Below are 26817 nucleotides of genomic sequence, written 5' to 3'. Positions count from 1 at the left end.
CTAAAAGATCCATTCAAAGTACAAAATAGATGCACAGATTTTAAAGTAACATTATGAAGATGTAATTGATATGTTTTCCAATCCATATTGTAATTAACCTTTAAGAAAATACTTAAAGGTTAATTACTTAACCTTAAAATACTTAAGTAATTACTTAAGTAATTTTAAGTATTTATTTTAAATACTTAAAATACTTAAGTAATACTTAATTTTAAGTAACCTTAAAATACTTAAAGGTTGGGGGTGCCTGGGTGGCTCAGTTTGTTAAGAATCTGACTTTGGCTCAGGTCCAGATCTCAGGGTCCTGGGATGGAGCCCCAGGTCTGACTCCATGCTTAGAGGAGAGTTTGCTTCTCCCTCTGCCCCTCCCCCTGCTGGTGCAGGCAAGCTCACTCTCTTTCTCTTCAAATAAGTAAATAAATAAATCTTTCAAAAAAAGAAAAAAGAAATGAAAATACTACTTGTCAAGTATTGGAGTAATATCAAACAATAATAACCACAATTTTCTGAAACTCTATCAAAATGCTCTTCCTCTTTCCAACTAAATGTCTGTCTAAGATCAACTTTTCTTACATATTTCAACCAAAATAACATACTGCAACATACTGAATGCATCAGCAGTAGAAAAGCCCAGCTGTTTTTTTTTTTTTTGAAGATTTTATTCTTTATGTGAGAGAGAGCACATGCACAAGTGGGGTTGGAGATAGCATAAGCACAAGTAGTGGAGAGGGAGAGAGAGAGAAGCAGACTCCCTGATGATACAGGGAGCCTGACACGGCGCTGGATCCCAGGACCCAGGCATCATGACCTCAGCCAAAGACTGACGTTTAACAAACTGGGCCACCCAGGCACCCCCAACTGTCTTTATTAAACTAGACACTAATAAGATTTGCAAAGAGTTAAACAATGCTATAATTCTCGTGAAATTTTTGAAAGTATATTTTCATAAAAATATGTAATTTAAGTTAACATGTAATAGGTTTATTACCGTTAAATGAATTAATAAAGTATTTGAACTCTTTGACATTTTAATATCTAATATGGAAATTATTGATTAATAATGATTAAACAAGCTCTTTGGAATCCTCAGTGATTTTTAATAGTTTAATAAAAGGATCGGAGACCCAAAATTTAGAGAACTATTGGACTAAAGGAATGCCATAAACATTTTTAAGTCATTCTATATATAGAATACCAACTACATGCCGGGCACCATGGCAGATACTGTTTATATCAGGAAAGCAAACCTAATCTTTGCCCTCGTGAAGTTCAGGTCTAGTGAAATATAAAGACAGTAATCTATCACAAAATTGAATCTGCAATTACTACTAACTGTCACAGTGCAAAAAAGCTTCAAATAAAATGTCTGGGGTAAGGAGAGATGGGGAAAAAAAATACTATGTACAAATGCTCCTAGAAGCAATAGGAAAGTGCTGAAATATTTTTTTTTCATTCACTCATTTTCAAGAAATATATTCAACATCCAAAACTTTCTGCATTTTATCTAAGAACACTTATTGTAAATTGCACAGGGTCGCTTATTTTATCCAGTAATACAATAATTTTTAAAGTACAGAGTCTGTCTATCTATATTTAATGCGATTACTGTTAGAATTGATTGTAAATGTACCATCATATGACTTAATTTCTATTTGTCCCTCCTGATCTGTCTTCCTTTTTTCTATTTCTTTCTTGTCCCCATATGAACTTATTATTTTTAACATTTTTGTTCTCTCCATTAGCCTGAGTCCGTGCTTTGACTCTATCTTTTGGTAATAACTCTAGATCAGGGTTTCTCAACTTTGTTCAACACTATTGATGGTTTGAACCAGATAATCCTCTGTTAGCAGAGAGGTTTTTCTGGGCATTGTCTACCTGGTGACAGCCAGCCACATCCTCTAAGATATGACAATCAAATAAAAATGTCTCCAGATATTGTCGGATGTTCCTTGGAAGACCAAATCACCCTTGGTTGAGAACCATTGCTCATGGCTTTTCAAATTTTTAATGTAAGTAAATACTTTTTTCTTTTTCTGGATGTGCAAAGGTCTTTCACCATTTACATCTGTGTATCCCTCCTCCTCAACTGTTACAACATGCCTGCTGTTGTTTTAACTATATATTTCAAACTCCATAAGAAATTCTGTCCTTTTATACCATTGACATTCATTTAAATTTACCCACATTTACTGTTATATTTCTTTTCATAGCTTTCTACAACTCTGAGCTTCTAACCTTGATCATTTTCCTTTTACCTGTAGAATAGTCTGTTTTGTTTTGTTTTAAGATTTTATTTATTTATTTGAGAGAAAGGGAGAGAGAGGGAGAGAACACGAGTTTATGGGGTGGGGGCATGTACAGGAGAGGGAGAAGCCGACTCCTCAGCAGGGAGCCCTGCATGTAGGGCTTGGTTCCAGGACCCCAGGGCCAAGACCAGAGCTGAAAGCAGATTCTTAATGACTGAGTCACCCAGGCACCCCTATCTGTAGAATATTCTTATATTCTCTAGGATCATATACCAGTGATAAATTCTCCCGGTTTTTGTTTGTCTGACAATTCCTTTACTTCACTGTTATTTTTGGAGAGCATCCCCACTGAGTACAGAACCATCAGTTGATAGTTGCTTTTTTCACAACTTGAAATCTCATTTCTTTCACTTTTTTCATATATTATTCCTGTTGAGAAATCTGCTTAGTCAAGTTGTTGCTCTTTAAAGGAAATATTTTTTTCTCGATGCTTCAGAGATTTTCTTTTCTTTTCTTTTCTTTTTTTTTTTCTTTGCGGCTTTCAGCAATTTGACTGTGATACACCTCAGTGTGGTTTCTTTTTATTTATCTAGCTTAAAATTCATAGTGCTTCCCACATCTGTGGCTTGAAATCTTCTGTCAAATTGGAAAAATTCTTCTCCATTTTCTCTTCGGATATTACTCAGCTTCATTATCTCTCCCTTCTTTTTCTGAGACTCCAGTTAAATGTACATAGATATTTTCACTGTATCTCAGGTGTTTTTACATTTGTATGCTGAGTTTTCTATCATTTTTTCTCTCTTTGTTGCATTCTGTATGTTTTCCTCTGAGCTATTTTTTATTTAACTAATTCTCTTTATTTCATTAATTTTCTTTTGGAGCAGAGTCTAATCTGCAGATAAATCCATTCATTGAATTCTTGACACAATTGTTGCATGTTTTCATTGTATAATGTCCACTTAGCACTTATATAAAATGTGTTCCAGTTCTCTGACAAAATTCCCATTTTTTTAAAAGATTTTATTTATTTATTTGACAGACAGAGATCACAAGCAGGCAGAGAGGCAGGCAGAGAGAGAGGAAGGGCTCTCCCTGCAGCAGGGAGCCTGATGCAGGGCTCGATCCCAGGACCCCGGGATCATGACCTGAGCCAAAGGCAGAGGCTTAACCCACTGAGCCACCCAGGCGCCCCCAAATTCCCATTTTTATCTTATTTCTAGAATATCGTCTAGAAAGACGTCATTTATTTATTTGACAGTCAGAGATCACAAGTAGGCAGAGAGGCAGGCAGAGAGAGAGAGAGGAGGAAGCAGGCTCCCCACGGAGCAGAGAGCCTGATGAGGGGCTCGATCCCTGGACCTCAGGACCAGTACCTGGGCCAAAGGCAGAGGTCCCAACCCACTGAACCACCCAGGTGCCCCATATTTCTAGAATATCTTAAGCATTCTTATTTTAAATTCCATAATTTATGAGCCCATTATCTGGATTATCAGTCTATTTATATTGTGTAATGCTTATTTTGGTCATTAATCACATTGTCTTTTTTTCTCAAATGTCTGTATAATCTTTTTGGGGGACCACATAAAGACATTGCTGGGATCACTTGGGGTCTTACATGATGCTATCTTCTTCCATATTTGGGCAGAGCAATTCTTTACTGTCTTTGTAGCTTTCAGACAATTTTTTGGGTACAGATATCCTTCTCAAACTATCTGGGCTAGAAGACTAGTTTCCTTCCTTCCTTCCTTCCTTCTTTTCTCTTTCTCTCTTTTTTTTATCCTTTACAAATGATAATGTGGAGGCCAAGAAAAACAAGGCTGTACCCACCTCAAGTCTAGCCCTGATGTAAGTACAGCCATCTTGGCAAAGCAAAAGCTGGCACCTTGCAACCCCTCTCCACCTGCTCCCCTCCCCTCGGTAGTATGTGTGACATTCCTCAGCCACCCCTGGCTTCCCTAAAAGAAAAACAAATAGTTAACTCACAGAGATCACAATCCTTCAAGACAGGAGTCTCCCTTGGTTTATGAATGTCCTAGTGATTTACAACAAAGAAGCTATCTTTTCAATAGCACAATTTCCAGAGGCAAATAACTCAGTTCCTTAAACCCTAATGTCACCCTCCCCACCATAAAACTGAAGGAGGCTGAGGCAGAAGGAAATGTAAATAAAGTTAAATTTCTTCTAAACCTAAATCTCACTAACAAGGACACTTGATAGGAGAAATGTGAAACTTTATCTCTAAACCTCCAAGATAGTGTCGAGAATCATTCCCAAGCATATGACTCACTGATAGACATCTAAAGGGTCTCACAAGAAGATTTTTGTTATTGGTAATAAATAACCTTTTCCCCAAACAACAGCTAGCCCCTCAGGGTCCTGGAGACCTCGCTTCCGGAATTCCTTAGAGATTACATCATCCATAACCCACTATGTCCTCCCCACCGCCGAGTCCACCCCTACTCTGCCTTTAAAAACTCTGACTGTAATCTGGCTCGGGGTCCAAGTCCCTACCCCGCTATGTCAGGTATACTTGGGCCCAAGCTTAAGCTTGTCAAATAAACCCTCGTGGGACGCCTGGGTGGCGCAGTTGGTTGGACGACTGCCTTCGGCTCGGGGCGTGATCCTGGAGTCCCGGGATCGAGTCCCGCATCAGGCTCCCAGCTCCATGGGGAGTCTGCTTCGCTCTCTGACCTTCTCCTCACTCATGCTCTCTCTCACTGTCTCTCTCTCTCAAATAAATAAATAAAATCTTTAAAAAATAAATAAATAAATAAATAAATAAATAAACCCTCGTGTGATTGCATCAGTGCTTGGCTCTTTAGTGGTCTCTCGGAGGGGAAAACTCGGGCATAACAATATGTTGTCCAGCATTGTGATAACACAGTGTGGTTCGCTGTGCTGTGTTTGAATGTATTGTGGCAAATGTGATCCATTACAGAAGGTCAAGAATAACTGAACTAGTCTCTATCATGTTCAACAACAAGATTAATGCCCTGCATGTGTATTAGGTTGTTATTTTAACTGCTATGAAAGTTTCTAAATGTTCTCAATTTCTGTATGTGGATTCTTACTTATCTGTAGTATTTGAGGGACCACATATTAAGGACACTATTATAAGCCACACATAGAGATACAGGGTTCCAAGAGACAGACAGGAGATCCTGCACTTTAAGGAAGATCTTTAAAATGAGCAAGACCTAGTTTGTTTTAAGTAAAAAAGTCTATGCTTCAAACTAGAGTAATGTGATTTCAATTTTTAAAAATAGGCTAATCTTTAAAGTTTTTGTTCTAAAAAAATTCAGCAAACATTTGCACAACTTTCCCAGTGGTAGAGGAAACACTATGCCTTAAGGATTATTTAAAGCAAACTAGATAATGTCATCTGCATATGTACTAACACCTCATTAAGTCAGAATCTGTGATAATTTGGCCATGTAAATTAATAGCGTAAGAAGAATTGCAGTAAAGTGCTTAAAACCACTGAAAGAACTACATTTTCAATCATTCCCAAATACTTGAGAAGCATCTTTTCTCTTATAGAGATAAAGCATATGCTAATTACAAACTCTTTCCATGTATACCTTACAGCAATTAGCCTTAAGGAAATTGAAGCAAAGTTTAGTAAATTTGTTCTGTTACAAACCCACATAAAATTCATTTAAAAGAAACAGAAAGAAACTTCTTTTAAATGTTTCTACAAATGTTGCCAAATTTTCCACCTCCCAGTTAGTTCAAATTAGAAGCCTTAACTAGAATATTACTTTATAAAGTATAAAACTTTTTAGTTAAGTATCTGGGACATCTGTTGCTTTTGTTTGACCAGCATCCTTTATTCCTCTTTTTGGTAATGCAAACCCAACTTGCCTTGGGATCTTCTATAAATTCAAATGATTTGGGAGGTTTGGACCTGACTACTGAATCCAGAGGTGATGCGTGAGCCAGGCGTGGCCAGCCAGACATGCTCATCTCTCAGACCACAATCACTGGTTCAAAGACAGGCATGTGACCCACACTGGGACAATGAAAGACGTACTCAGAATTTTGCTGGAATTCTTAAGAAAGAAACTTTTCTCTGCAGATATTAACAAAGTAGTTGGCTGTAGGTTAGAGACATACATGAGCAAATTTCTACCATCTATGGGCAAAGAAGAGCTGAAAAGGGAGCTCACATTGAGTAAAAGAGGAAAAGAGTGCCAAGAGGAGGACAGAGATCAATATTTAATGTTACTGAAAGTCAGACCCTGAACTGAACTTGTCCTGACTTGTTTCTATGAGTCAATAAAATAAATCTATGCTGTTGTTCAAACCAGTTGGGTCATTCACCTGCAACAGTCTTGAGTATTTTGCTGCTTATATTTTCACGTGTAGTGGACCATAGCAGGTATTAAGAATTAAAAGAGGCTCAGAAAGTAAAGTCAGGGGAACCTGGGTGGTTCAGTCAGTAAAGTATCATCCCACTCTTGATTCTGACTTAGGTCATGATTTCAGGGTTCTGAGATTCAGTCGCATGCCAAGTTCCATGCTCAGTGGGAAGTCTGTGTGAGAGTCTCTCTCCCCCCCTTGCTCTCTGCCCCACCCCCACCCATACTTTCTCTCTAAAATAAAATAAATCTTTAAAAAGAAGAAAAGAACATGAAGTGAGTGTCTGGGAAAGTATAGTATTGTTAGACAGAAAAGATATTAGTAGTCAAGTCCTTGAAAGCAAGAACTTTTGTTATTTTATGTTATCCTGAGTGTCTAGCAGAGCAGGCACTCAATCAATATTTGTTGAATGAATGGATGAATGTATTTGTATTTTGCTACTGTTTTAATAACATTCTTCAAGAGGGTTGAAGATATTTAGAGCCCTTTCAACCTATAATAGGAACTAATGTCTAAACCCAGGTTTAGACATTAAAATCACCCTTAGAAAGAAAGCTTAAAAGAGATAAACTCTGCCCATAAAATAGAGACTGATACAGAACCTTCCCTGTCTGGAAGCAAATTTTGCAGACAAATCAAAAGGAAGAAACCATACCTCAAAGGTGAAGAAAAGGCAGCTATTTATTTCATTTCATTAATCTTCCTCTTGAGCCCCCTTCAATAGTAGAAGGAAGTAAAACTTTGATTTTAATTAATTCAATCAGGATATAATGGAATAATTGAAGACATCTCTTAAGGTAAACTAATCTGTTTAAAATGACTTTTTTTTTTTTTTTTTTTTTTTTTTTTGTATTTGGGCCCTCATCCAGCTACTTCTCTTCCCTTAAAAAACAAACAAACAAACAAAAAAAACCTCATTCTTATTTTCCCAATTAAAAAAAATAAGCAAAAATGGGAGATTGCTGGTGCCTTACTGGTCCCCAATTGCATGATCTTAACTTCTGTGTTCATGTACTGCAGCATTTACTGCTGACATCGGCAGCTCCTGTAACTCCAGGTCCTAAGCTCCAGGTTGCTTAGCTTGATCAAGCCTTGGGGGAGGGGGGGGGGGGGTTGGGGAGGTGCTGTTGCTGGTCCAGCCTCCTCTTCATTTTCATTGGTCCTGCAAAGCAGCCCTCACTGCCATTTTGACTGAGACTCAGACAGCCCACTTTCAGTGTGGCTTTGATAAAGGGTCACCAGTCTGTAATCACTGTTGTCTTCAGCAGCCTAGATGTGAATGTTAGGGGAGCCTGTGGGATCTTCTGGGTTCCTTGCGTGGCTTGGGAACACAAAGTCAGTGTCTTCCACTCTGTCTACTCTGTTTCTCCCAACTTTGTTTCCTTCATCTCTCCATAATCCCCCAGAGAGGTGGGAGCCTCATTTCCCTCTTCTTTTTTCTACATGGCCAGGAGAGCTCCCTATATCATAACTTCTTAGACTGACTAACTCCCCTTTTCCGTAAAGATGTCATATGAGACAAAGTGCCGGGACTGAGAAATGAGCAGAATGATTAGGAAACAAAATTGAGAGAGCATTTCAAAACATGCTCCTTGCAGTTGTATTTCAGTCGGCAGGCGTGCGTAGACCCTGCCGGCTGAAAGTTTGCATTTTCTGAGCCAAACTACCTATGATCAGATTTCTCTAATCCCATTCTTAGCCATGAGACTGTGGGCAAATTCCTGATCTCTGCACATCTCAGTTTCTTCATCTGTAAAATGGAATTATAAGAACTACATGAGCTAGTTTAGGTAACTAGATGCTATCCAAACAAAATGGAAATGGGTCTAATACTTTGTGAACTCTCCTCAATCCCTATAGAATGATTGCTAGGGGGTATAGAAGAGATCTGCCTCCAAATTAAGATAAAAGTGTAATTTGATAGTCGAAGTGATAATAATGTTCCAGACACTGTTTCTGACATTGGCCTATATGAGTTGTTATTAGAGCTTGTGAGAGACTGAGTTATTTGTTTTTTTAGGTTGTTCTTTTTTTCTCCCCAAGGTTTTGACCTTCCCAATCACTGGGGTTTGAAATGAATCTGCAGTGAACTTTATTATTTGCTCTGACTCAGTGTGGGATAATTGTTATTTAAATAGGGCTGTAGGTGTGTGCTGGAAGATGCTAGGTGAAACCCTGAGGAAGCCAAAGAGAACAAATGACTCTAACCTTGAATTATTTACTGTTCTGTTATGGGAGACATTGGTGGTGGTGGGGGAAACAGGTCAAAAATGAGTCCGTTCCAAGAGGTGAGTGGCCATTTACAATTTGAGCAGATGCAGTTCCATCTAAAAGAGAATTCACCAATTAAGCCTGAGACAAGATAATAGTATATTGGGCTTTCTGTGTCCCATTGCCTCCATCTACATAAACAATGCAGGGCTCAACTAAGTGCTATCCCAGTGGTAGAAAAAAAGGAATACAACTCTCCAGGTACCTAACTTCATTATAGAAGCACAGAGTGATATAGAAAGGCCCTGGAGAGAAATGAGCTCAGAGCTTTGTACAAGATGTGTACTGCACATGATGCCTTGTTGAAGAAGTGTTCTCACTATCCCCTAGCCGGCCAGCAGGTGCTCAATCAGACTTGCCTTAGCCCTTCGTGGAGATTGCCCAGCAGCATGAATTAAAGCAGTATCTCTGCAGAATCCATTCCCAGCCTCCTGCTCTGCAGAGCAACTCTCAAGGATGACCCACTCTCCAGAATTTTATATAAAGACCAGTTTCATTCTTTTCCTTCCAATTGAGGTAAACTTAGCGAGCACCCTTTAAGATGATAAAAAATTAAAGCCAATCGTTAGACTAGCTCTGTTTTTCAATGCCATGTCAACACAAGTCCCTTTAATAAATATCCCCATGTTAATAGAGTGTCAAGAAATGAGATGGAACAGAACAAAATCCACAGAATCATATATCAGTGAATCGACCCAAGAGACAGTCACCACGGCTACCTCCATTTTACAGATGATAAAACTGAAAGACAAAAAGAGGATATTTGAAAATGAAGAGCCTATATTTAAATTTATTGTAAATCATTTTTTTCTCATTAAAATTCAACAGTATTTTTTCATAGATACGAGATAAAATGAAATGGAATATTCGGGAGGCAGAAGTATTTATGATTCATTATCTATTCTAATGTCTCTTTTTTTATGATTTTGGTTTTGCCACAGTGTTTCTGGAAGATGCTTGCCTTTTCTGGAAACTGATCTTCAGCAGTGTGTGTTGATTTAAGATGTTTACAATTCTGTTTAGTTGTTACGGCATCTTTTTAAAGTACTTTTATTCATATAGGTCATTGCACAACTGAGACAACAAAAAAGGAAAACGGTCTGCTGGTCTGTCATAACAATAAAAGAAGATTTAAATTAGAAGTGTGGTAAAATGCTGGGAAATTGAGTTAGAAAATCAGTTCAATTCACTCACCTATTAATACAAAGGAAATAGGTTCTAAAAATGAATAGCTCCAAGCCACCAAAAAATACAAAAAGAGTTTGTATGTGGCTTGTTTTTCCTCATGAAGCAATAACTATATGTGTAGTCAAGGGAACAATCTATAAAAAATAAAGAAAAGGGAAAAAAAACACCGATCCTGCAGAGCCCCTGCTTCTGTGCTGCAGGCAGTGGAATTTATGGATTGTCAACTTTCAAAAAAAAAGAAACTGATAAACACTAAAGGTAGATTTCTTCAGACGCAGGGGATGGAGGGAAGATGTGACAAACAGGCCACTTGAACTATTAGTTTTAGAGGCAAAGACAGGGAATGCTAGTAGAGCTATTTACTTTTACAGTGACGAAATTGCACCAGGCATCCATTTAGGTCAGTATTAAGGGCTGCTCTTCCCGGTGGGCATATTTTCAGAAGGGAAGCTCCTTCTCAAGAAAATGAAATTGATATTAAATAAGTTGTAGGGGACTGAGTATGAAAAGGATTTCAGTCCTACCTTTGGTCAAACAAATGGGTTCAGAATGTTTCTGTTTTACTTCTGTGTTCATTGTTCATCCCTCCTAGAATCCTTCTAGAAGGTACCCATACTATTCATTTTCTGGAATGTTCACTTCTTTAAATTCAATTTGAAAATTATCTTTGAGGATATTTTATGTGCCCGACACTCATGTGGTGGAGTGGGAATATAAAGTTGAGTAAGATCTGCCTCTGACCTTCAATATACTTTCCCCACATTGAACTTTCATTCTCCTTAAGTCCCACATTAATTTCCACCTCTTTCATGAAGACTTGAAATCTTCCATCGTACTTCCCATTTGAAATCCTATTTGATCATGTAGTTTAATATTTGTTTTCTGTGATTTTTTTTCCCAGACCCACTTGATTATCCATTTATTCAGTAAAGAGTGATCACCTAATATCTGTTCTCATGTTCTAAGAGACTGGGGACACAGCAATGAAAAAGAAAAAGGACCCTTTTCTCAAGGTGCCTGTATTTCAGTATACAAAAGCAAATAATAAGTGAGGAAACAAATAAGAAAAATGAACAATTGATAGGAACTATGAAACAAAATTAAAGGACTAAGTAATGGAAAGGGGAGATGATTTAAGTAAAGATAGATAGTAACACTCATACAGTGGAACATAATTGATCTCTTAATAGAGACACTTACTGGATTTAGAGGCCATCTAACTCAGGATGGTCTCATCACAGTATCTTTCATTGCATTCCATTTGCAAAGACCCTGTTTCCAAACATGGTTAAATTCACAGGTTCTCAATGGGCCATATTTTTTGTTGGGGCCACCATTCAATGCAATAAAAGTCTTAAACAAGCTTCTGAAGTAGATAGGATTGTCTTTATCGTACAGGAGACACTCCATTGTAGCTAGAGTAAGTGACTGCTGAGGTCACTTGGCCAGCATGTGGTAGAGCTGAGGTTTGCACTGAGATACTGACTTGATGGTCAGTGTGCTTATCTACCATTCTCCTTGGTGTCTTTGTGGGGACAGCATTTGTGTTGACATTCAGATGATGAGACAACACTTCCAGGAAAGAGGAAGTATGATTGCAAATAGAGGACTTTTGACTTCTCAATCAGACAGTATTAAAGTTTTGAAACACGGCCCCTGAATCCTTAAACACTCTTCCTATCAAGCTGGGGTTCTCTATGCCTCCCCCTTGTAGTTTGATGGCCTTCTGACAGTAACTGGCTAATAGAGTTCAGTGGACATGAAATATATGACCTCTGAGGCTGGGTCATAAAAGGAGATGCAGCTTCCATTTTATTTGCTGGCTCAGGCCTGGAGCCTTTATCCACCATGTGAAAAGTCTGATGGCTCTGAGGTTGCTATAGTGTGAGGAAGCCAAACTGCATGGTGAGAACACTCGTGTACACTCTAGTTCCCAATAGTACAGACGTTATATACCATATAGTAATAGACATCAACACCTCCTAGCGTAAGTGCCAGATGCATGAATGAATAAGCCTTCAAGATGATTTTTTTTTAAAGATTTTATTTATTTATTTGACAGAGAGAAATCACAAGTAGGCAGAGAGGCAGGCAGAGAGAGAGAGAGGGAAGCAGGCTCCCCGCTGAGCAGAGAGCCCGATGCGGGACTTGATCCCAGGACCCTGAGATCATGACCCGAGCCGAAGGCAGCGGCTTAACCCACTGAGCCACCCAGGCACCCCCTTCAAGATGATTTTTAAAACCAGCTGTGGTATTAGCTCCAGATGATGAATCTTCCTAGATAGGTCATGATGTAATGTAGCAGAAACAAGCCAGGGTGCTGTGCCCATGGAATTTGTGAGCATAATAAAATGCTTATTGTAGAATGCTACTAGATTTGGGGTGCTTTGCTATACTGCAAGCAGTTACCAGACATAGCTATGCCTTTTTTTTCTCCTGGGTCTCCTAAATCACATCCCGCAGGGCTAAACACAGAACAGGTGTAGAGTGGTATAGCAGAGAAACAAGAGAAAACAAGTATTTATCAAGTGCTGCTGAGGAGACCAGAAATCACTCTAGCCACTTTAAGCAGGAAGAGAATGAAGGGAGTGAACTAACTGCTTACAAAATTTGGACGAATTGGAAGGTAGAAGGTCAAGAATGTCACAGCTGATTTTTAGGAGCCTAGAAAGGGCAGGAGAGCAGGAAAGTTGACATCCATAAATTCCACTGCCTGCAGCACAGAAGCAGGGGCTCTGCAGAAGTTCACGAGGAAACCTCTGCAAAGTTCATGTCTGCTGTCTGCCCATGTGACTATCAGGAGTGCTGCCAGAGAATAATGGTTTATCTCTCCCTCCCACCATTCCAAATCTTGGATCAGGACCAGTCATTGGCAAATCTATTTATAAACTAGATCCTGCCTATGGGGAAGGGCTTCAATGGGCAGGATGGTGCTGAGATTCAATAACATAGGCACTGTCTGCATTTCTGGACCCTCAGTATTTGCATATAATCTTATATGTGTATTTAAAATGTAGAACAATAAGACAAGATCATTCTTCTGCTGAATATATCCAATGATTCCTCCTACAAATAATTGTATGTTCATCCTCTCCTCAAACAAGGAAACCCAAAGTCTTATTAGTAACTGTATCCATCTCTGGATGATGTTCATTCCTCTTATAGGTTGGTGACATTCCCCTTCTTTAATTTAAGGACTACATTATAAGGTAACTACCACCAACATCCTTAACACAATGAGGAAGAGAAAAAAAAAGAAACTGATAAATATATATACAAAACATGCAAGAAAGAAAATGCATAGCTACTATGGTCCTCTATTCTATAACTTGTGGATCCATGTTACCTATGCGCTCGGTAACAAATCTCAGCTGGTAATTGTTCTTTATTTGACAGAATAACTCAAACTTTCATTCCTAAGGGAATGAAACATTAGTGATCTTTACTGTACTAGTTGCTTCAGCTTTCCATTAGCTATGACATCTAGACAATGAAATACTAAAAGGGGATCCCATAAAATTCCCTGGGTTCTGAAAATCTCTTTTGGACCCTGTTGTGTAATAGTAATTTATTTGTCCTTAATAATCAGGCTCAACCACTCCAGACAACAAAGTAACTCCCTTTCTTAACTGTCAGTGGACTGGTGGAAAGAACCCAAATGACAAGCTGATATCCCACAACTTCTAGTCAATGTAACCATTAGTGAGCAGCTGGTAGATGCTTCCTCATTTAAAAACTAAGACCTTAAAATCAGTAGATCCAAGCATTGCAAGAATGGGAGGCACAATTTTACAAGTAGACTGGTAGGGATAATTTTCTTTCCACCCTTTTACCTCCAAGATTTTTATATTTTGGATATGGGAGAAACATAAATTGGTCACAAGCCCCCAAATTATATCTCATTGGATTGGACACATCCAAAGTCTGCAAGGTGTCAATCATTTCGACATTGCACTCCACTAATCAATAGGCTTAGTTCCTACTGGGTGATTGGGTACACAGCAAGGTAGTGAATTCCAAAGATATGAGCCAATGCCTCATTTCTTAAGCTGTAAAACAAAAGTAATGTTGTATGGAATATCATGATAGTAACTGGGCATTCAGTATATCAGCATATCCACATTCTCACTAACACCAGTTTTCTTTCTTCTTTTTGATAATGGCCATTCAAACAGGTGTGAGGTGGTATCTCATTATGATTTTGATTTGACTTTCCTTGATGGTTAATGATGTGGAACATCTTTTCATTTTTCTGTTAGCCATCTGTATATCTTCTTTTAAGAAATCTCTATTCAGGAGCTTTATACATTTTATAATCTGAGTATTTGTTTCCTTCTATTATGTTCCTTATATATTTTGGGTATTAACCTTATCAGATATATGGTTTACAAATGTTTTTCCCATTCTGTAAGTTGTCTCTTCACTTTGATTTTTTTTTCCTTTGCTGAGCAGAAGCTTTTTAATTTGATGCAATCCATTTTGTGCATTTTTTTTTGCTTTTGTTGTCTGTGCTTTGAGAGTCATATCTAAAATATCATTGCCCAGATGAATGTCAACAAGATATTTCCCTATGTTTTCTTTTAAGAACTTTATAACCTTAATTTGTACATTTAAACATTTAATTCATTTTGAGTTGATTTTTTTACATGGAATGAGATAAGGGTCCCATTTCATTCCCATGGATGTGGAAAACCTGTATTCCTAAGACCGTTTGTTGAAAAGGATGTCCTTTCCCTGTTATATGTTCTTGGCCCTTTTTTTTTTTTTGAAAAACAATTGACCATAAAAGTGTGGACTTATTTCTATACTCTCTATTCTGTTCCATTGGTCTCCATGTCTGTTTTAGTGCCAGTACCATGCTTGCATTGATTGCTATGAAACTATAGTACTATTGAATATTGAATATTGTAGCTTTATAGTATATTTTGAAATCAGATTGTATGATGACTCCAACTTGGTTCTTCTTGCTCAACATTGCCTTGGTCATTCGTGGTCTCTTGTGGTACCATATGAATTTTAGGATTTTCTTTGCTATTTCTGTGAAAAATGCCATTGGGATTTTGATAGGGATTATATCGAATCTGTAGATCACTTTGGGTAGTATGGACATTTTTATAATATAATTCTTCCAATCCACATGCACTATATTTCTATTTATTCATGTCTTCTTTAGTATCTTTCACTAATGTTTTAGTTTCAGTGTATAGATCTTTCACCTCTTTTGTTAAATTTACTCCTAAGTATTTTTTTACATGTTACAGTAAATGGGATTGTTTTCTTAGTATTTTTTTGATAATTCATCGTTAGTGTATAGAAGTGCAACTGATTTTTATATTTTGATTTTGTAGCCTGCAACTTTACTAAATTTGCTTATTAGTTCTAACAGGTTTTGTTTTTGATTGTGTAGTCTTTAGGGTTCTTTCTATATAAGATTATGTTATCTGAGAATAGAAACAATTTTACTTTCCTCCTTTCCAATTTATATGACTTTCATTTCTTTTTCTTATCTAATTGCTCTGGCTAGGTCTTCCAGTACTATATTGAATAGAAATGATGAGAGTGGGTATCTTTGTCTTGTGAAAAAAGGTCTCAGTTTTTCACAGTTGGGTATGATGTTAGCTAAGGGCTTAACACATATGGTCTTTATTGAATTACCTTCTTCTATACCTAATTGGTTGGGTTTTAATCCAAAAGCTCTTTGGAAACATAGCTCTCAAATCCATTTTATTTGACTTGGATCAAGTAAAAGAGGCACTCCCTGCTTCTTTCTCAATTGAATGGCTCCTGCTTTGAGACTGTCAGACTAAAATAGACCAAATCCTTAACTTGTTCTTTGCCTCATGGTGGGACCTTCATGGAGTTTAATTGCTCAAAGTATTTATCAATTGTGTCTTCTACTCTGAGTGGTATGGGAAAAAAATGGTTTTTCTAGTCCTTTAAGATTTCATTTCTGGAGGTTTTGTTTGTTTGTTTGCTCTTAATATATTTACATTTTTGCTGGCAAACTGGCAAATTCTCATCTTTAGTTACTTATACATTAAAACTTAAGTTCTTTTCAATCACTTTTTCTAGAGTTGCTGTCATAGGAGGTATATTATCTATCCTCCACATTACTACAAGAAATTTTTGTCAAGTGTTTTTCCACTCCATAACGTGGCTACCATCTTTCCATCTCTGCCCTGAATTTCTTGTCACTTGCCTCTAGACTACTAAGTCAAAGATAAAACTCTTTCAAGTTTTTCTTATGGCAGGACTCTATTTTTTTTTGGGGGGGGGATCTCTACTTCTAGTATCCATTTCTCTATTAGTCAGGAGAAATAACACCAGCTAGTAAAATTACCAACTTCAATACCTCAGTAGCTGAGGTATTGAGTAATGCAAAAGTTTATTACTTAATTATTAATTGTCCAAGGAAGTTGGAGCAGGACTATTCTTTATCACATCATTCAGACACTCAAGCTTTCCATTTGATAATGATGTCATTCAGCTCATGGCTTCTGGGTTCACCATGAGGAAAGAAAGAGGTAATAGAGAATTGCACATGGAATATTTTTGTGGACCAGGCATACGTCACATCATCCCATTCTACTGACCACAAATTAGTCACAGAGACAAGTCTAGTGAAAGGAGGCTGGCAAATGCATCTTTTCTCTATGTCCAGGAGAAAAATGAGATGGATACAATGAACACACAGCATTGCCCCTGATTTGCAGTTTGTTCATTCCCAGTTAAACTATTTACTAGTTCTGCACCTCTTTAAAGGTATTTCTTCATCTGTGAAGTGATATTTATATTGCTTTCTTGTGGAAAATTCTAAACCAAGCCAAACTATTTATTAGATAAGGGTAAAATAAAGATATTTTCAGAATTGTAATGTGATAGAGATCATTTTTCCTTTTCTTCCTTGAAATTAAGAATGGATATGTGACTAATTCTGGCCAATAGACTATGGAAAGAAGTCAAGTCTGCCAGTTCTGAATGGAGATAGTGAAAATCGCCCTGTTCTCCAATCTCTTAGCTCCTTTAACCTTAGAATACAAGGATTGTGCCAATAAAAGATGATAGCATGTTTGTCACCTTGGGTTCCTGAATAATTATGTAAATTAATATGAGGAACAGAGTTCTATATCAATCTACACTGCACATGTACCACAAACAAGCAACAGACATTTATTCATTAAGCAAGTTGAGAGTTGGAGGTGAATATGTTTACAGAGCCTGGTGGTTTACACTTGGAGTTGACATTGATCCCAGGGGAAGTTTAGCAATGTCTTGAAATACTTTTGTTTACCACAACAAAACAAACAACACAACAAAAGTGAGGGAGTGCTCCTTGTATCTAGGTAGTAGACCCCAGGGATGACAGTAAGGATTGTGGATGAACAGGACAGCTTACCTCAACAAAGAATTATATAACTCCAATGTTAACAGTGCTGAGGTTGAGAAACCATGATAGCCTTCCCAGCATAATAAACAACATCTCAAAAATGTTTCCTGCTGTCTTTCTCAAGAAGCTACTGAATAATGTACTACCACAAAACGGAGATGTAAATCAAAAAGTGGGACTCAGGAGCCAAAGGAACCAACCAAGAAGAGAAGGAGTTCTCAGGTACAGGTGATGGAGTTATCCCAAATGAAGAAGGCCTACACATTAGCCAGTCAGAAGTGGAAAAGCAGACACGAGGTTGAAGAGTGAATTCCTTTCAGAAAAGATAGTATGCTACTTGATGAATTTAAATGTATTAATAACAACTTTCAAGTTTTCTTCAAAAGTTTGGGAATTAATGAGAGTTAGAAACAGAGAAAATTAAGTAACTATGTAATTAATTAATTAAAATTAAGTAAATTAAAATCAATTAAGTAATTAAATAATTGAAATAAGATAATTATGTACTCTAAGCAGAGTTGTACAAGAAAGGGAACAATATATGATAAGATCCATGATACAATACATAGAAAAACTATGAGTTACATTTAAATTTTACAGTACTAAAACAAAGATACTGATATAACTAAAATTATAATGTGACTGTATTATCAGACTAGGGGAAAGGAAAGTGTATATTTGAGAGTGTGCATACATATGTGGAGGAGGAAGGAAGAGAGAGGGATTTAAAAAGCTAAAGCCTCATCTTCTTTCATAAAAAGCCATAGGATAGTATTTAAAGTGGGAAAAAAAAAAGCAACATAAGCCTATTACTTACCTATATGAGGGTAAATGCCAAAAGAAGCAGCTAAAAATAAGTTAAAACTAATGACTTCTGTAGAGGTAGAAATTGGAAGGAGGAGTAATTGGGTGAGGACACTTGTTTTTCATTATCATCTATTACTACTTAAGAGTGCCACTTAACTTTTTGAACTATGAACATATATTACTTTGGGCAGATACAAAATAGATTTTATAAAACTAATGGCCAAATACATGAATTTTCAGGCATTAATATGATATAATATATAAGAAAATATTTTGTAATGTGCAAGTTGCTGTAGGAATACTAATCATTGTTATCCCGACAGCTGATGTTGAAGATATTGCTAATAATTGGAGGGCAGAGAGGTGGGGGAATGGGGTAACTGGGTGATGGACAATAGCATAACTGAATGATGAGCACTGGGGACATATGTGTTGTAATGAGCACTGGGTATTATATAAGACTGATGAATCACAGATTTGTAACCCTGAGACAAATAATACATTATGTTAATTTAAAAAAATATATGATATATTTTCAAGCAAAATAGTAATAATAATTGATGCTAGGTTTCAACCCACATGCAATCACATATTTACTTATCAGCTGGTCATCTGTTGTTACCTAATTATTTCAAAGAAAGAAGAAGTGTTTGCTGTCAATCATCTAGCAAACCTCCACCATTTCTACCTTGTGGTAGGCATGAATTCTGCTCTCTGTCCATGTAGCATAGTAGGACTATTTGACCATGACCACAGGGTCTGACCTTGATTTAGGACACTTCCTGACTCGGAGATGTTCTTCATTGGGCCCACTTCTTAAATTCCCTTTTATCAGGAGCTTGTTACAATTAGTATAGGCAAAAGTATTACCAAATTCTTCTCCTACCACCCAAAACCTCCTGCCAACACTTGACCTTTCCAAAATCAGAATTAATGGCAACTTTTTTTATACTCTTATTTGGCACTTTTTTCTTCCTTATATTATAGTCAGCTCTGTTGGTGTCTTTCACTGCCCTCTTAGAGTTCAAAATATAATTCATATCACAACACAACATAGCACCTAAGAACATGGGCTCTGGGAAGAGAAGATATGAGTTTGAATTAAAGCTCTGTTACTTTTTAAATTTCTGTAACCATGGGAAATTATTTAATCCCTCTGTGCTTCATGGAGAACAATCTATCATGCTAATGGACATCAAAAGAAAGCTGGAGTAGCCATCCTTATATCAAATAAACTAGACTTTAAACCAAAGACTATAATAAGAGATGAAGAAGGGCACTCTATCATAATAAAGGAGTCTATTCAACAAGAAGATCTAACAATTATAAATATTTATATGCCCAACTTGAGAGCAGCCAAATGTTAATCAATCAATAACAAACTTAAAGAAACTCATTGATAATAACACAATAAATAGTAGGAACTTTAACATCCCACTTACAGCAATGGACAGATCACCTAAGCAGAAAGTCAACAAGGAAACAATGGCTTTGAGTGACACACTGGACCAGATGGGCTTAACAGACATATTCAGAGCATTTCATCCTAAAGCAGCAGAATATGTATTATTTTCAAGTGCACATAAAATATTTTCTAGAATAGATCACATACTGGGTCACAAATCAGGCCTCAACAAGTACAAAAAGATTTAGATCATACCATGCATATTTTCAGATTGCTATGCTTCCTAACTTGAAGTCAACTACAAGAAAAAAAGTGGAAAGACCATAAACACAAGGAGTTTGAAGAACATTTTACTGAAGAATGAATCATTAACCAGGAGATTAAAGAAGAAATTAAAACAATACATGGAAACAAATGAAAATGAAAACACAACTGTTCAAAACCTTTGGGATGAAACAAAGGTGGTCTTAAGAGGGAAGTATATAGCAATATAAGCCTTTCTCAAGAAACAAGAAAGTTCTCAAATACACAACCTAGCCTTATACCTAAAGGATCTGGAAAGAGAACAATAAATAAAACATAAAACCAGAAGAGGAAGGGAAATAATTGAGAATACAGCAGAAATAAATGATATAAAAATTTAAAAAAACAACAACAACAGTAGGACATATCAACAAAACTAGAAGCTGGCTCTGAATGAATAAGACTGATAAACCCCTAGCCAGACTTATCAAAAAGAAAAGAAAAGCACCCAAATAAATAAAACCATAAATGAAAGAGATTACAACCAACACTGCAGAAATACAAACAATTATAAGAAAATATTATGGGCAATTACATGCCAACAAATTGGGCAATCTAGAAGAAATGGATAAATTCCTAGAAACATATAAACTATCAAAACTGAAACAGGAAAAAATGGAAAATTTGAATAGATCTATAATCAGCAAAGAAATTGAGTCAATCATCAAAAATCACCCAACAAACAAGAGTCCAGGGCCAGATGGCTTCCCAGGGAAATTTTACCAAGCATTTAAAGAAGGATTAATACCTACTCTTCTGAAGCTGTTTCCACAAAATAGAAATGGAAGGAAAACTTCCAAACTCATTCTATGAGGCTAACATTACCTTGATTCCATAGCTAGACAAAGACCCCACTAAAAAAAATTACAGGCCAATATCCCTGATGAACTTGGATGCAAAAATTCTCAACAAGGCATGAGCCAATTGAATCCCACAGTACATTACAAGGATTATTCACCATGATCAAGTGGGCTTTATTCCTGGACTGTAGGGGTGGTTCAATATGCATGAATCAATCAATGTGATATACAACATTAATAAAAGAAATGACAAGAACCATATGATCCTCTCAATAGATGCAGAAAAAGCCATTTGAAATAGAGGATCCTTTCTTGATTAAAAACTCAAGAAAGTAGGGATAAAGAGACCATATTTCAACATCACAAAGGCATATATGGAAGACGCACAGCTAATATCATCCTCAATGGGGAAAAACTGACAGATTTTCCCCTAAGGTCAGGAAAAAACAGGGATGTCCACTGTCACCACTGTTATTCAACATAGTACTGAAAGTCCTAATCTTAGCAATTAGACAACAAAAAGAAATAAAAAGCATCTAAATTGGCAAGGAAGGTGTCAAACTTTCACCATTTGTAAGCAAAATGATACTCTATGAAGAAAACCCGAAGGACACCACCAAGAAATTGCTAGAACTGATACATGAATTCAGCAAAGTCACAGGATATAAAATCAATGTACATCAGTCTGTTGCATTTCTGTATACCAATAATGAAGCAGCAGAAAGAGAAATCAAGGAATTAATCTCATTTACAATTGCACCAAAAACTATTAGATACTTAGGAATAAACCTAACAAACGAGGTAAAATATCTGTATGTGAAAACCTGTAGAACACTTATGCAAGAAACTGAAGAAGATACAAAGAAGTGGAAAAACATTCCATACCCATGGATTGGAAAAACAAGTATTGTTAAACTGTCTATACTACTACCCAAAGCAATCTACATATTCAGTTCAATCCCTACCAAAATAACATCAGCATTTTTAACAGAGCTAGAACAAACAACTCTAAAATTTGTATGGAACCAGAAAAGACCCCAAATAGCCATAGTAATGTTGAAAGGGAAAAAGCAAAGTGGGAGGCATCACAAATCCAGACTTCAAGCTCTATTAAAAAGCCATAATCATCAAGACAATATGGTACTGGCACAAAAACAGACACATAGATCAATGGAACAGAATAGAGAACCCAAAAATGGACTTAAACTATATGGTCAACAACTAATCCTCAACAAATCAGGAAAGAATATCCATTGGAAAAACAGAATGTCTCTTCAACAAATGTTGCTAGGGAAACAGGATGGCAACATGCAGAAGACTGAAACTGGGCCACTTTCTTACAACATAAACAAAAATAAAAGCAAAATGGATGAAAGACCTAAATATGAGACAGGAAACAACCAAATCCTAGAGGAGAACACAGACAGCAACCTCTTTGGCCTCAGCCACAGTAACTTCTTACTAGGCACATCTCCAAAAGCAAAGGAAACAAAGACAAAAATGAACTCTTGGGACTTCATCAAGATGAAGGAAACAATCAACAAAACCAAAAGGTAGCCTTCAGAATGGGAGAAAATTTTTGAAAATGACATAGCAGATAAAGGACTAGTATTCAAAACTTATAAAGAACTTCTCAAACTCAATACCCCAAAAAACAAATAATCCAGTTAAGAAATAGGCAGAAAACATGAATAGACACTTTTCCAAAGAAGACTTCCAGATGGCTAACAAACACTTGAAAAGATGCTCAGCATCACTCAGCATGAGGGAAATACAAATCATAACCACAATGAGATACCACCTCACACCTGCCAGAATGCCTAGAATTCACAACTCAGGAAACAACAGATATTGGGAAGAATGTGGAGAAGGGGAACCCTCTTACCCTGTTGGTGGGAACACAAACTGTTGCAGCCATTCTGGAAAACAGTATGGAAGTTCCTCAAAAAGTTAACAACAGAACTATGCTATGACCCAGAAATTTCATTACAAGGTATTTATCCAAAGGATAGAAAAATGCTAATTCAAAAGGTCACATGCACCCCAGTGTTTATAGGAGTACTATCAACAATAGCCAAATTATGGAAAGAGTCCAAATGTCCACTGACTGGTGAATGGATAAAGAAGATGTAGTGTTTTATATATATATATATATATATATATATATATATATATATATATACACACACACACACACAATGGAATATTACTCAGTGATCAAAAAGAATGAAATCTTGCCATTTGCAACAATGATTGAAACTAGAGGGTATTATGCTAAGTGAAATAAGTCAGGGAAGAACAAATATCATATGATTTCACTTATATGCAGAATTTAAGAAAAAAACAGATGAACATAGGGGAAGGGAATAAAAAATAAAATAAGATAAAAATGGAGTGGGAGGCAAACCATAAAAGACTCGTAAATATACAGAACAAACCTAAGAGTTGCTGGAAGGGTTGTGGGTTTCAGGATGGGCTAAATGGATGATGGGCATTAAGGAGGACATTTGTTGGTGTGGATGCTGAGTATTGTATGTGGGTAATGAATCACTGCATTCTGCTCCTAAAACCAGTGCTGCACTGTATGTTAATTAACTTGAAATTAAAGAAGAAAAAAAAAGGCAACTGACACATTCCAGAAATAGCTTGATTCTGTATCCCAATGTTTCTCAGCACAGCATTTGATGGCTTTTCCTCTATAACTTTTTAAAAAGATCCATCCCAAAAAACCTACAACACTCACTGTATGGGCCAGCCACATAAAATTTCTAACCTGCCCTCAAAATTTCTAAACCAAGCTGTGTGGACCTCAGGGCCTTCAGCCTTGAATGCAGCTCCTGCCTCTTCTGGGCTGCCTCCTGCTGAGCCTGGCTAAATCTTGTCAACTTAAAAATTTAAATGTATCCTCCTTAGACATCTCGGCATTTTAATTACACAACCTATTACCTACATAACACTCATTCATCTCTGTAATCAAAGAAATATATATGTTTGCATGTGTATGTGATGACTTTTGCACGTAAGTTCTGTGGTGGGAACTGGTCCGCTTTCTTCCCACTCTCCCTGCAGTAGCTAGTTTGGTTCTAGGCACATAGCAGAGAGTTTTATTAAAAAAAAAAAATTCTTTCAAATGAGGTAATTACAGCCAGTTTCATAAAGGAGGTGATTTGTGAGCTAGGCTTTTTAATGTTATAATTTTTTTTAGAGTAACACGAGATGGAATAATATTTGCACATGATTAAAATGTGCTCATGTTTTGATTTTCAATCTAGTTGGAGTTATATGATTCCATTAAAACTGGAATTGAGATTACTGAAACATAAAAAAAAAAAAAAATTCCCTCCCATACTATGGACTATCCAAGGAAGTTTACTGAAAAATATTTCCCTTATTTCCTGAGTAATCAATGGTTTAAAAAATGCAAAAGAACTCAAGTGCATTAGCTATGTTTTGAACATGAAGACAACTAAAATCCAGCTTCATGTCTATAGAACTTCTTATTTAAAGTAAAATATTTGGAGGGCCTGGATGGCTCAGTTAGTTAAGCACCTGACTCTTGGCTTCAGCTCAGGTTTATGAGCCTGGGGTCCTGGTGATTGAGCCCCATGTCAGGCTCCAAACTTAGTTGGAGTCTGCTTAAGATCTTCTCTTTCCCTCTCCATTTGCCCCACCTCCTGTGCTCTCTCCCTCAAATAAAATATTTTTAAAAATTGATAAAGTAGTAGAATAGTTGTGTTGATCATAAAAACCTATATTCTCTGATAGCTTACGATGGTACAACCACAAACAACCACATGAAAATTGAAAAGTCTGGTCAACTATCACCTAGAAAGGTGCTTGTTTGCTTCAGATAGTGCCAAAAATCAGGATGTCTCAAAACAGCCTAATATATGACTTCCCTTTTTATCTTTTCTAAAGATTTCATTTATTAATGAGAGAGAGAGAGAGCGAGCGTACAAGCAGGGGAGAGGCAGAGAGAGGAAGAAGAGACTCTCTGAAGAACAGGAAGCCCATGCTGGGCTCAATCCCAGGACCCCAAGATCATGACCTGGCCCAAAGGCAGACTCTCAACCGACTAAGCCACTCAGGTGCCCTTGATACCTGACTTTCAAAAGAAAACAAGGCGAAGACTTTGCCTGCCTCCGTTGCACTCAGAGTCACAGCTTTTTAACTGTGACATATTGGTTCAGGTACTTTGGTATTGATGAAAACCCAGAACTTTTTTTTTTAAACAAGTACACTATATGCTTTTGTTTACTTTATCACTCTTATATTTTAATATAAATTATTGGAAATGATTGAGCATCTTTTATAGAGCATCCTTTCATCGTGTGGATTGAGCATAAATTAAGCATCTGACAAGAAATGATGGCTTAATATTATATTTGCCTATGTTTGAACACAAGGTAGGTATTCCCTGTATTACATCTTTTTTGGCTGGTAGGCATGTCGTGTCAGGTGCAAAGGCCCTGGAGAGAGTGTGAGAAACACCAAGTATTTCACAAGCTGAAATAGTAAGAGTTTTGCTTTATCATCTACTAAATGTGCACAATAATATTCATTTCCCAGGAAATATAAAAGCATTTAAAGATAAGGAAGACCCATTATTATTTAATATACTCATATTATTGTATTACAATAGATATATTTACTATAGAAAATGTGTAAGACATAAAAATATAGTTAATGAATACAAATAATCAATAAATTCTATCAGCTACATCACACCTAATATACATTTTACTTTATTTATGTTCATATATACATGTATATATTCAATTATTCAACAAATATTTATTGTGTGCCCACTATGTTCCAAGCACTGTTCTAATTCTTGGGCATCCTCATAGAAGTCACATTCCAGTGGAGGCAGGGATGGAACAGGGTAGTGGGCAGAGGAAGGAAAGACAAACAGTAAAAAATAAACATAAACATACCATCTACTATATTAGGTGATATTATCAAAAGATGAGGTATTATGGAAAAAAAACTACAAAGGGGGATCTGCTTTGGGAAGCTAAGGAGCAAAGAACAAAAATTTTGTGAGACTGGTATCCAGCTTCTGTAGGAATCTTTCACAGAAGATCCTTTAAGTCCTAACTAAAGAAGAAAATAGAATTTACATTTACTGCCAGGCCCATCCTAAACTTTCATGTGCCTAGGGTAAGAGCCACATGGAGAGCCCATATGCCATATGTCTCCATTTTAAAAAGTAAAATTCAAAGCTAAAAACAGTTAAATAAAGTATGTCCTATTTTCCTACTTTGACAAGTGGAAAACCTAGAAGGCCAGGTTTGAATTTAGAATTTGTAGACTCCTCGATGTTCTTCCCCAGACCGTATGGAGAAGGGACAGTAGGCCAGGTCCTGATCCATGTATGCCCCACTCTTGTTCTACTCCTCTAAACCTCATGTCCATGCTCCATCTACACAGACATCCTGACACTGTGTGTGACACTGCATGTCCACGTCTCAGGCCTCTGATGCTCACACAGCTCTCTGGGCCCGTCCTGAGATAAAGGACACAGGCAGACCCCAGGAACACTAGGACAGCTGGATAGACAGATTTAACAGACCCCATAGGTTTAAGGATTTAGTCCCACAAGACTGTTTCCATTTCAGAGGCCAGCCATAAATGGGGCGTCCAGGCTGCCCACATGTCTGCCACAGCCCTCCTCTGGTTTGATAATTGGTAGAATGACCCACAGAACTCAGGAAATGCTTTATTTACTGTTACCTTTTTTTTTTTCTTAAGATTTTATTTATTTATTTGACAGAGATCACAAGTAGGCAGAGAGGCAGGCAGAAAGAGAGGAGGCAGCAGGCTCCCTGCTGAGCAGAGAGCCTGAGGCAGGGCTTCATCCCAGGACCCTGAGATCATGCTCTAACCTGAAGGCAGAGGCTTAACCCACTGAGCCATCCAGGCACCCCTTACTGTTACCTTTTTATTATTATTATTGTTAAGATACAACTTAGAACCAGTCAAATGGAAGAAGGGATGGCAGACAGGCACAGAGCTTCCATATCCTTCCAGCACCTCAGTGTATTT

The sequence above is a fragment of the Neovison vison genome, chromosome 11 (genome assembly GCF_020171115.1).
Source record: "Neovison vison isolate M4711 chromosome 11, ASM_NN_V1, whole genome shotgun sequence".
Classification (NCBI taxonomy): Eukaryota; Metazoa; Chordata; class Mammalia; order Carnivora; family Mustelidae; genus Neogale; species Neogale vison.
The sequence above is the reverse complement of the archived record's forward strand: the minus strand, read 5'-3'. Positions refer to the sequence as shown.